The sequence below is a fragment of the Pseudonaja textilis genome, chromosome 2, assembly GCF_049901715.1.
Source record: "Pseudonaja textilis isolate UNSWEBS1 chromosome 2, rPseTex1.2, whole genome shotgun sequence".
In the NCBI taxonomy this organism is placed as follows: Eukaryota; Metazoa; Chordata; class Lepidosauria; order Squamata; family Elapidae; genus Pseudonaja; species Pseudonaja textilis.
This window is the reverse complement of record NC_141991.1, coordinates 78,196,935-78,208,149: the sequence shown is the minus strand read 5'-3', so window position 1 is coordinate 78,208,149 and position 11,215 is coordinate 78,196,935.

The window sequence follows — 11,215 nt, the reverse complement described above, 5'->3', positions numbered from 1 at the left end:
AATAAGAAACTGGCGTTTAGAAACACTGAAGGGCTTTCTTCCCATCTGTACATGAGAGTGTGTGTAATTAGATACATCTTAAGAAGAATTAAATTAACTTGCTCTGGAAAAATGGTTCTTATCACAGTTTTGCTCCTAAGAGTCCCCCAGCGGATGAAACAAATTACTAAATCTGATCCATTGGCCAGAGACATACTGTAGATGCCATTTCTATAGCTCCCCAGCAGTAAATTTATAAAATGAATGGAACAAGTAAATTGGTGTCAATGGGAATAGATATGTGCTGAAAATCCTCCACATCCCAGTCCAATAAAGAAGATCTCCAACAGAGAAATTTGTGTAATTCATGCAAATGCACATTCACATCTCTTGTGCAATTGGCCAGGGGAAGAGACGGATATGCAGAAGACATAGATATTGACTACTGTGTATATAACTAAAATGGAAATGGAGACCCTGTCATATTCATATTACAGTGCTCATCCAATCCTTCCCTCTTTTAATTCTACCTGCAAATCCTAACAGATTATTGACAGTTCCAAAAAGGATAAATAAACTCTGCTTGCTGAGTTGCTTGCTACTGCAGCTGTCACCACATTGCACTAGAATGGCTCCTAAATTAAAGAGCTTATAAGAGAGTGGTTTTTTGTTTTTTTTTTTGGAAACATGGATCGGAGCTAAGGAACACTTAATCCTTCAGGTCATGTTGAATTGTAACTCCCAGCAGTCACAGGCAGCACAACTGATGGTGAGGAATATTTGGAGATTTTGCACACAGATTCCCTATTCTTTACCTGTTTGACTGTGTCTATTGGCGGAATCACATAAACAGATTCAACACCATCGTAGAGGATGAAATTCACTTTAATTAGCTTGGGTGGGGACTATCCTGCCTAGAGTTATATAATGGGAAATAGCACCTGGGAATAGGAAATTGATTTTATGAAACTGACTGGACAGCTGATGTTTGATTTGGACCTAAAAGAGGTACAAGAGGAACTGTCTGACTCTGAATGAAGGGTGGTGATAGAGATATTGTAATGCTCTATGTTCTGTAACTCAGATGGCAACCGCTTGGACAAGTCCCTGCAGCTTTCTTGGCTAGATTTCAGATGGGGTTTGCTATTACCTGCTTCCCTAGGGTTGAGATAGAATGACTGGTTCAAGGTCATCCAAACTGGCTCTTTTCTATTTTCTGCATTTCCTAAAACTTGGGAATCACTGATTTGCATGATTCCATATCTTTCTCTTTTGGCATTTCAGCATGTTTGTTATATTATTTTTCCAAACAATTTTAATTAGAGTTTTATAGATGATTTACAATAAAGATCCACCACCGCTTATAGTTCAACAATACTGCAATGCAGTTAACATAGATTCTGATTTCCTGCTTGAGTGAGCCATAAAAAGATGCTCACTGAGTTGAGATTTGTATCATTAAATTAAGTTTTAATATTAGGCAAAAACACAGTCAATGAGAGTTTTAAAAATAAATATAATTCTTCAGCTCTAAAATCAATAAATAGTTCAATAAATAGATCAATAGATAGTTCAGATGAGCCACTTTGTATGTGTGAATAAAATGTTCAGATATATTCTATGGAATGTAAAGGCTTAGGTTAATAAATATTGGAAGACCAGTTATAAAGGCCTGGAAGCACTAAAGTTAAAGAGAAAAGAGAGAGAAAGGCTATGGGTTGTCAATATTGTCACAAGATATTGGGATTCATTTAAATTCACCTATACCTGAAATATTCCTGAATTTCAACAGATACATAAAACAGAAGAACATAACACTTCCAAAGGATTAGAGCTAGCTTTGGTATGGCAATCGCATACCTATCTATATTACACATCTTGGAGCCAATATAACTGGCAATCTGTCACAATTGAACGACCTTCTCTCAACAGAAGGGGGCAGATACGACATCATCTATCTCCAGTCTACAACACAGTTCTAAGAAGGCTCCACATCCATTTGCACCACTCAGGTGACCCTGATGACACAGGTAAACTTCCAGGTGGCCTCAATGACTTGCTAAAAGAAGGCAAATGACCAGCTGTCTGCAAGGAATATAAATCCTTCCATTCTCCACCATCCAGTCAGAGCTGAAGAAGCTTCTTGGATGAGAAATGAAACGTCTTCAAAGAAAAACCAGAAAGTCCAGTTGCCTCTTGAAAAAGCACTTTTGGGATAACCATGACCTGGAAGACTGAGAATCTCCGTAGACAAATCTGTCACAATATAGCAGGTAGTTTTGAATATTACTTGGATATATGAAGACTTAGATGCCAACTGAGAATTGAGCTCAGCCCTGACAAGGCAATATCCTTGTTAATCAATTAATTTTTTAGACTAGTGAAAAGGATTGTCCTTCCTCTGAGGAAACTTTTCTGGCTTTAATGAAGGTACTCTTTATCTACATACCACTAATTAATTTGTGGCTGTGTAAAAACTGCCACTTTCCAGAGGAATTTGCATATAAACACACTGGTCCCCACCCCCATCCCCATATAATAGCATCAAACTGTGTCCAGTTTGATGAAGGTGTCATTTACAAGTTTTATTTTTGAAAACATTAAGAAGTAGTCTTGGAACTTTCTTGAATTCGTACATTCATACTAGGAACTTGCTTGTTGACCTCATCGTTTCTTCCCCAGAGTTGGGGGAAAATATCAAAACCCCATCCCAACTACAAGAGGACTTTAGAAGTGTGAGAACAAGTTTAACAAAATAACAGTTGGAAGGGACTTTGGATGTCTTCTAATCTAGCCCCCAGCCCCCCATACTTTATCGTCCTTTTCAGAGGGACCCTTTCCTGTCTCATGCACAGAGGTGGATTTGTAGCTTTGCAGATGCAGATAGATAAATTCCACAAAACATCCATAACTAAGTACATTTATTGGTACATCAGGTATCTTCATAACTCACATTTGTGATGAAGTTATTCTATAATGACCAATCCTTTGTATATCAGCCTTGCAGGTAAAAGATGGTTATATCCTAACCGATCTCGTAGCGGTAGAAAAGCTGCTATCAGTTCATGAGTCCAGGCAAGAATGGAAGGAAACCTCCCCCAACCTCTCGAGGGTCAACTTAGAGACCAATCAGGATTACAGATGTGGCCACGTGATATGAACTACATTTCCCAGGAAACCTTTAACTATATTTACTATGATGCATTCCCTTAAGGGGATAGCTCATAATTCCTAAGTAACTATCCAATTCCCATAGACTGGCTGGGACAGCACACTCCCCGCCTGGAATTGTAAATTCCACTATTAAGAGAAGAGAAAAAAAATTAAGTATTAACTAAGATAAGCAGTAAACAGTAATACTAACTGAATGGCATATAACTAAGATAAACATTAAGCTATATAAGTAAAAGAAAAACAGTAAACATTAATAAAGCATCAAAGAAAGCAAAACATGCAAAGCTTGAGGTTCAATCTTCAAGTTCGGTCTCTTGGTGCAAGTCGGCTGGTCATCTCTGACGGCCTTTTAGGGTTGACAGGTACTCTTGTTGACAAAGGTGAAAGTTTGGTGGTCGCTTCTGGCAGCCTTTTAGAGTTGGAACGGTACTCTTGGAAAGCCAATGGTGGAAAGGGTGTTGAGTAGGCATATGTCCGTGTAGAGCATTTTAGTGGACATCTGGTGGTTGTTGGTGGTCATTTAGGGTGTCCTAGCAAACGTGTACTGATCAGTGGTGGACTTTTAGGCTGGAGCACCATTCTTGTTTTCGATGGTGCTAAAAAGGGCATCGGAAGGCTGTTGGAATGGATGGTGCTAAGGCATTTGCCTGGGTTGGAGTCTGCATCTGAGCATCACTGACAATTCCTATGATCCCCCATCCTAGTGGAGATTTGATGGCCACTGGGCCATCTATAGGATCGCCAACTGATTCGGAGAAGAGAAAGGCACGTGGGATGTTATTACTCAGCCCCCCATACTTTATGGTGCTTTTCAGAGGTACCCTGTTATGTCATGACATCAGGATTATTTAATTTCTGAAAGATACAGGAAATCCCCATTATCTTATTCCCTCTATGTCTTTCCCTAACTGCAGATGGATGATGAAGATTGTTTTTGCTGGTTCCAAAACTTTATTATAGAAATGCCACATCTTAAAGTCACAGGAGGGGTTCTGAGTCCAAGTTCAAATCAAATATTTTAAAAAATTTAATCAGAAGGGATAGTTTAAGAAAGAGAAAAAAGTGGGGAAAATGTTTTCAAATGTTGAAACTGTGACACCTGCATTGCTTTAGGTTCTTTCAGATGGAAGTCTAATATGCAGTATATGTAGTAATACCATGGAAATCTATCTGAATTATATCATTCTTAAATAATCCTTTTACTTTTCATCCCCCTTTGTCCATTTGTTTATTGTTGGAGATTTGACCCAGAAGCACAAATCTCCAATGCATGGATTCTTCTTAATTAAACTCCTCTGTGTGTGTATGTGTGTGCGCACACATACAGTATGTGTATGCACATCCAGTCAGGATTATGTTAATTCAGTGGCCTGCCTCTTTAAAATGCTTTGCTAAATCAATAAGAACTACTTATTGCACAAGTAACTGCTTGCAAGATCTAGATCGCTTTTTTTAGAAGCAAGCCACCTGATAGAATTCTGTGCAAAATAGTAAATGAAATATTTACTGTTTTTATATTCTTTTCATAAAACAACATTGCTTTGATATCAGCAATGACTGTTCTCACCCTTCCTGTTCCTGTTTTCTGCCTTTTGATGTTTGTACAGAGATTTTGAGTGACATGGTGGTAACACTTGCCTCTCATTTGAGAGGTTGAGCGTTCAATCCTAGGTAGCGGCAGATGTTTCTCTCCTGGGATGCAAAGAAAAAATATATGCTGCAAACTCCACGTTGACAGCAGAAGGGCAACTGTCCAGTAAATGCTCAGTTCCACCCAGTCACTCCAATTCTACCCCAGATTAAGAGGTTGCAGGGTAGTAAAAAAGTGGGAGATGTTTGTACAGAGGTTCCTTACATCTGATTCTGAATTTTTCTATATTCTGCCAGCTAGAATTTCAGAAGATCAAAATACTAAGGCACTTTTTAAAAACTAGCCTGCAGCTCTTTTTTTCATCCCTTTTCAAGCTAGCAGACATATTTTATTGGGCGCGCACAGTACATGTGTTAATAAACTATTATTCTGAAGGGACAACTTATTCACAGATTAATTTCTCTCTGTTGATCTCCAATTTCAAGACAAGATTTCATGATAAGAATAGCTTATGTTATTAGAAAGCCCTGGAAAGCTTTATGGCTTAGGATGCCATTAGCTATAAGACATCTGATCCAGATGCCGTGCATTTTAATTCATTTGAATACATTTTGACATGGGATATGTTTTAATGTGTGTAACCTAGAGTTTCTAGCATGGAAATTAACAGAATTCACGTATAAATAAAGGAGGGGGAAGTATTAATATGAGTCAGCTGCAAGGTGGGCAGTTGGCTTTTGCTGACCTGTGCCTGATTCATTGATACCACTTGGTTCATAGATACCACTTGCCTGATTCATAGATACCACTCGGTTCATACATCACACAAACTCAAGGTTTGCTTAGCCAAGGTCTAATAAATAAACCCAAGTTGACTGTGTTCACCTATTGCACTAAGCCATAAATTATGGTTTGTAAAGCACAGTAGCTCACTTCTCATAACCCAAACCCTGTCCCGTTGTCTTCCTGCATCCATAAACAGTATAGTTCTGTAACTTTGACATTTTGGCCATTCTATTAGGATAGATTTCATTATCTCTTGTTTGGGTCAACCTTTCCCGACTTGGATCTGTCCAAATATTTTGTTTAATAGTGTAGACCAGGGTTGTCAAACTTAAGGCCTGCGGGGCCAGCCTGGAAATAGTAAAGAACTGGCCTGTGGTGCCTCTGGCAGCCAAAACGAGATTGAGGGGTGGGGCCTGTGAGGCCCGTGTCTCATTTTCGCTGGCAAGGTGCTGCAGGAGGCCAGGCCAAAAATAGGGTGCGGGGGAGCCAGATGAGGCACCCTCGTGCCCTGTTTTGGTTGGCAGGGTGCTGTAGGAGGTTGTCCAGGCTGAAAATGGGGCACAGGGGCCATTTTGGCTGGCAGGTGCTGCAGGTGGTTTCCATTCCATCCCCCTGGCCCGGCCCGCGGAGAAGAACTGCAATGCTGATGCAGCCCTCAAAGAAATCCAGTTTGATACCCTTGTTGTAGACCTGTACAGAGATTAATAAGAAATTGCAGGATGATAAGCTCAGATTTCTGGAGGGAAACAGACACAAAAAAGTGCTGCTTAAGGTGGACAGCCACTACTGACTTCAATTTATCTTCTTTTGATCTTAGGTTATTCCTTGCCATTGCACAGGCTAAGAGACTTGTCACTTGGAAGTTGACACTTTATCATGAAAATCATATCACTAAAAGGATATTTTTCACCATTATGTTCAGATTGAATTTAGTATAGCAGAGTACTAAGGTTCCCTTTTTTAATGGTTTAAGAATACCATTTGCGAATTGCCACTTTCAAAAGTTTGGCCTCTTCACCCCAGAATGGTTTCCTTAGAGAATCATGGCATTGAAAACAAGGCCTGTTTAGAATTGGGAAAAAAAAGTGTTAGTGCCTAGATAAATTGGTCTATTATATTTGTCATCTTCAGAGCCTTCCTCCAATGGAACTTGCCAACTGAAATTATGCCACAGGGTCTATCATTTTATGGATTGCTAATTTGTTGACAGGCAGCAGAAATAAAACACTTCTTTGTGTTGGACAAAATGTTTTTTAACACATATAAATGATCCTAACCAAAAGGTTAACAGGTGATCAAGGTCGCAGATTACATAAAACTGTAAACCAAAAGCCACGGGGCTCCAAAAAGATCTCTCTAAACTGGGAGAGTATTTTTTTTTAAAATGCAAATTAGGTTGTTTAAGAAAGTCTAAACTATATGAATGAATAACAGTATAGTCAAATGATTGATTAACAATGATAATAAATGTATTTAGAAATATCTATTTGATAATATGAGAATATATACAATCGTGAGGACTATGGAGAAGACGCACAAAAAATTTGTAACCAACCGACACACTATATGTATGTAATTGGAATATGGCTTTATGTTTTTATGTTTTGTCTGTGTATGTTTGTTTAAAAATAAAAAATAATTATAAAAAAAGGAAGTCTAATGTGATGCATGATGAGGTAATCAAAGCTGATGGGGGTCTGTTTAATAAATCAGAAAAAATATCTTCAGAGTCATAGGGGATCCCTCAGTGAAGATGTTGACTTAGTACGCAAAAGCTGTAAGTCAAACAAATTCTATACTAAGATGTACAACTATGGAAGAATAATGAAATCTCCACAGTAGAGGAATGGATTACAAAAATGGCAGCATTTGCAGAAATGGCAAAACATCTATTTGGTAAGAGAGAGAAAGAACCAAAACTTTTCTGAAAGACTGGAAACTTTATAGGGAGTTTTTCTGAAAGAAGAAAAAAATGATTTATACATTTGAAGAATAAGATGTGGATTAAATAAAGCACTAAAGGGGCTTGTGCTATGTCTAAAAGGAAGGAGAAACAATAAGTTTGTAATTATTTGTTGGAAAGGTTGGAAGTCATTCATATACTGAACTTTATTTTTTTCTTTATTGTTTCTTGTACTTCGTTTTTCTTTCTTTCCCTTTTCTTTCTACTTCTTTTTATATGTCTTATTATTTTGTGAAAAATATTATTTGTATGTGTGTGTGTGTGCACGTGTGTGTGTGTGTGTGTGTATATGTGTGTGTGTGTATGTATGTATGTATGTATGTATGTATATGTATATGTATATGTATATGTATATGTGTATATATATATATATATATATATATATATATATATATATATATATATATATATTTTCTGAGGTTCTCGCGGGTATTTGTATGTGGATCTTTGGTTGTTCGGGTTTTCTCCCGCGTAAGATTCAAAGTATCTAGGCAACGTTTCGATGAAGTCTCATTTATCATCTTCAGGCTTCTGTCTCCGGCTCTGTGCCTCTCAGAGTGATGTGAGATTGCAGCTGCTTCTTCCTTTTAACTGCTAGTGGGGGTGGGACTTGATTGGGTGGGGGCTTGGCTGTGAGACTTCATCGAAACGTTGCCTAGATACTTCGAATCTTACGCGGGAGAAAACCCGAACAACCAAAGATCCACATACAAATACCCGCGAGAACCTCAGAATATATATATATATATATATATATATATATAGAACCAATTCTATATTAAGAATTATTAGAAATCTTTGAAAAAGGAAAAAAGGAAGATCTGAGGGGGGGAAAGCATAATGGAACAACTAAAATGATCAGAGGGCTCAAATACCTTTAATATGAGAAGACAGAAATGTTTGAAATTCTTTAACTTGGATAAAAGATGAGTAGATGAAAACATCAAAGTATACAAAATCATGCCTAAGTTGCATAAAATGAGCAGGAAGTTTCTTTCCTTTCTCTCAGAAATTTAAAACCACAGAATATTAAATAAATGTTTTGGAAGATCTACAATACAGAAAAGAAAGTACTTTTTGATGCAGGAGATAATTTGTAGAATTTATTACCACAGGTCATGGTGATGGCCATTAACTTAGGTGGCTTTAAAAGGTGGTGGAGAAATTTATGGTGGTCATGAGTTCTCAAAGGCCTTGAAGACTTTATGTGACCCTTAAACTCTAGTTGCAGTGAAAAAAAACCAGCTGGGGATGCATAGTTCCAACTGATGCCTGTGAGCATTGGGACATCTGGTTGATTGCTAGGAGGAGCAAAATACTGGATTAAAAAGACTTCGGCTTGATCCCGCAAAGCTACTGTTATTCTTAGTTGAAGGAGTAATAGTTTGTGGTATAGATGGATATAGCCAAATATATGGGTTTGTTAAGAAGAGAAAAGGAAAATTCTGGAAAAAGGCCAACTGTCCTTCCTTAGGAATGCTGCTCTTTAGCCTGGATTCTTGTCCATTTAAATTAGAAGTACATATATTATCAATCTCAAAAGTCCTGACAGTAAAAAAAACACAGCAAAATAGATCAGAGGAAGGTAGGCAGCTTATTCTTGGGGGTTGAGATGCTGCTTTCCCATAGTTTGTCACGTCTTTGTAGAAGCCAGTCTCTTTAACCGTTGGATAAGGTCAGGTCAAGAATCAAATAAATCTCTCTGGATGATTTCATGTTTACAATCCTCTAAATAGATCTGATGCTACTGTCACATGGAGAGATATCAGCTTCATAATCTTAAAATAAAGAGTAAACAGGCTAAACTCTTCCCCAGCATTTGAACAAATGTTTTTACTCCTTTTGAAAATCACAAGGTAGCTTGAAGCCCTCCCTTTGGTCCAAAGTGATTCTGTCTATGCCAAAGGTTGCCAAAAGACTTGGGTTCAGCTTTCTTGAACTTCATATGGACACTTAGAGTTGACACACAAATAAGTGATAATGCACATATGCCTGATTTTTAAAGATAAGGATCAAATTATATGTATTCTTTTGCCATCCAGTTATTTTCTGCCTATTACATCTAGATCCTGGTATTAGGGCATAATTAAATACCACAGTATGCTGCAATCAAAATTTAAATCAATAATTGCACCATGTTTTTTTTTGCTTTGTCTCAAAAACAAGCTCTGGCAAGCAGGGGAAAGATGAAATTCTAGTAATACATACTAAGTTAGGCATATTTCATATGAGCATTTTATTAGTTAATTTTATTTTTTCAGCACACAGTTGCTGTCCTTTAAATGAAAGCTATTTAACAAACCACCCCCTCAATGGGGGAAACATTGTTGCACACACACACACACACACACACACACACACAGAATTAACGAGTGAACAATTTTGGGAATTATTCCCTGAAATTAAATACATAACTTTTAAATTGACTGAAATTGTTCCATGTTGAAAGAAGTGGGAAAGCGAGGGGAGGATTTCTTCATATCACAGAAGCAATTCCCATTTAAGTCATAGAAAAAGTCATTTTGTATATTTGTATCTATTTCCTTTTTGGTAAATACTGATAATAAATACTATTCTAGCCGAGGGGATTAAAACAGAAAAAGATTGGCATTATGCACTTGCCTGAAACATAGTAAGATGTTTAAACTGCAACTTAAATTACTTCTATATAAAGCTTAATGGAAGAAACTGTATGAATTCTGATGATGATTAATGTGTTTATTTCATAAACCACAATAATGATGTCTGTCCTGGATGCATATGACTTCACTGTGTGTGGAATTCATGTAGTTTCCTTTAAGGAGAGGCATCTCTCTCTATAAAAAAGTTTCCCTTGTCTTAAACAGTTTTGAAAATGGGATGAGAAACAAACAATAAGCAGGTTTTTCACACAAATTATTTTTCTGAAAGTATCAGCATTTTCATTTAGAATTCTTAACATATATTGCCTCTTCCCCATTTTTTATTTTAGAAGTCCAGTAGGATATTCCTGTTGTGTCAGTAATGTGTCAGTAATGTGTCTCGTGGAGTACAGGTAGTTCTCAACTTACAACCATTCATTTAGCGATCATTCAAAGTTACAACAGCAATGGAAATAGTAAATTACAATCAGTCCTCACACTTATGACCATTGCAGCATCCCCACAGTCACATAATCAAAATGTGGATGCTTGGTAACCAGCATGTATTTATGACAGTTGCGGCAACCTGGGGTTGATTGTCATTTGTGACCAATCATATAAGCAGTCAGTCGTGTAGTTGGATTATTTAACAACCTCATGATTTACTTAATAACTGCAATGTTTTGCTTAATAGCCATGGCAAAAATGGTAACAAAATTGGGTGTGACTTACTTGCTTAGTAATAGAAATTCTGTTCCCAATTGTGTTCATAAGTCAAAGACTACCTCTAGTTTCTTTTACCACTGCAAGATAGAAAACTTTCCACTCCCTGCCAGTTTGGTTAGTGGTTGACCATCTTGAGTTACTGTATTTGCTTGCCACGTTATACAGCAACTACCCACTTAGCTTTGAAAGTCTTCCAAGGCAACAGCAGTAATTGAATTCCAGAGCAAAAGATGAGAAATAAACAGTTGTTATTTACAATTCGTATTTGGAAAACAAATTGCTATAATATCTGATCCAGCTAGTTGCAAAGCGATTTTCACTGTTTTGTACCTTTTTTATTTATGAGATAACCATTATAAATATTAAAATAAAAAT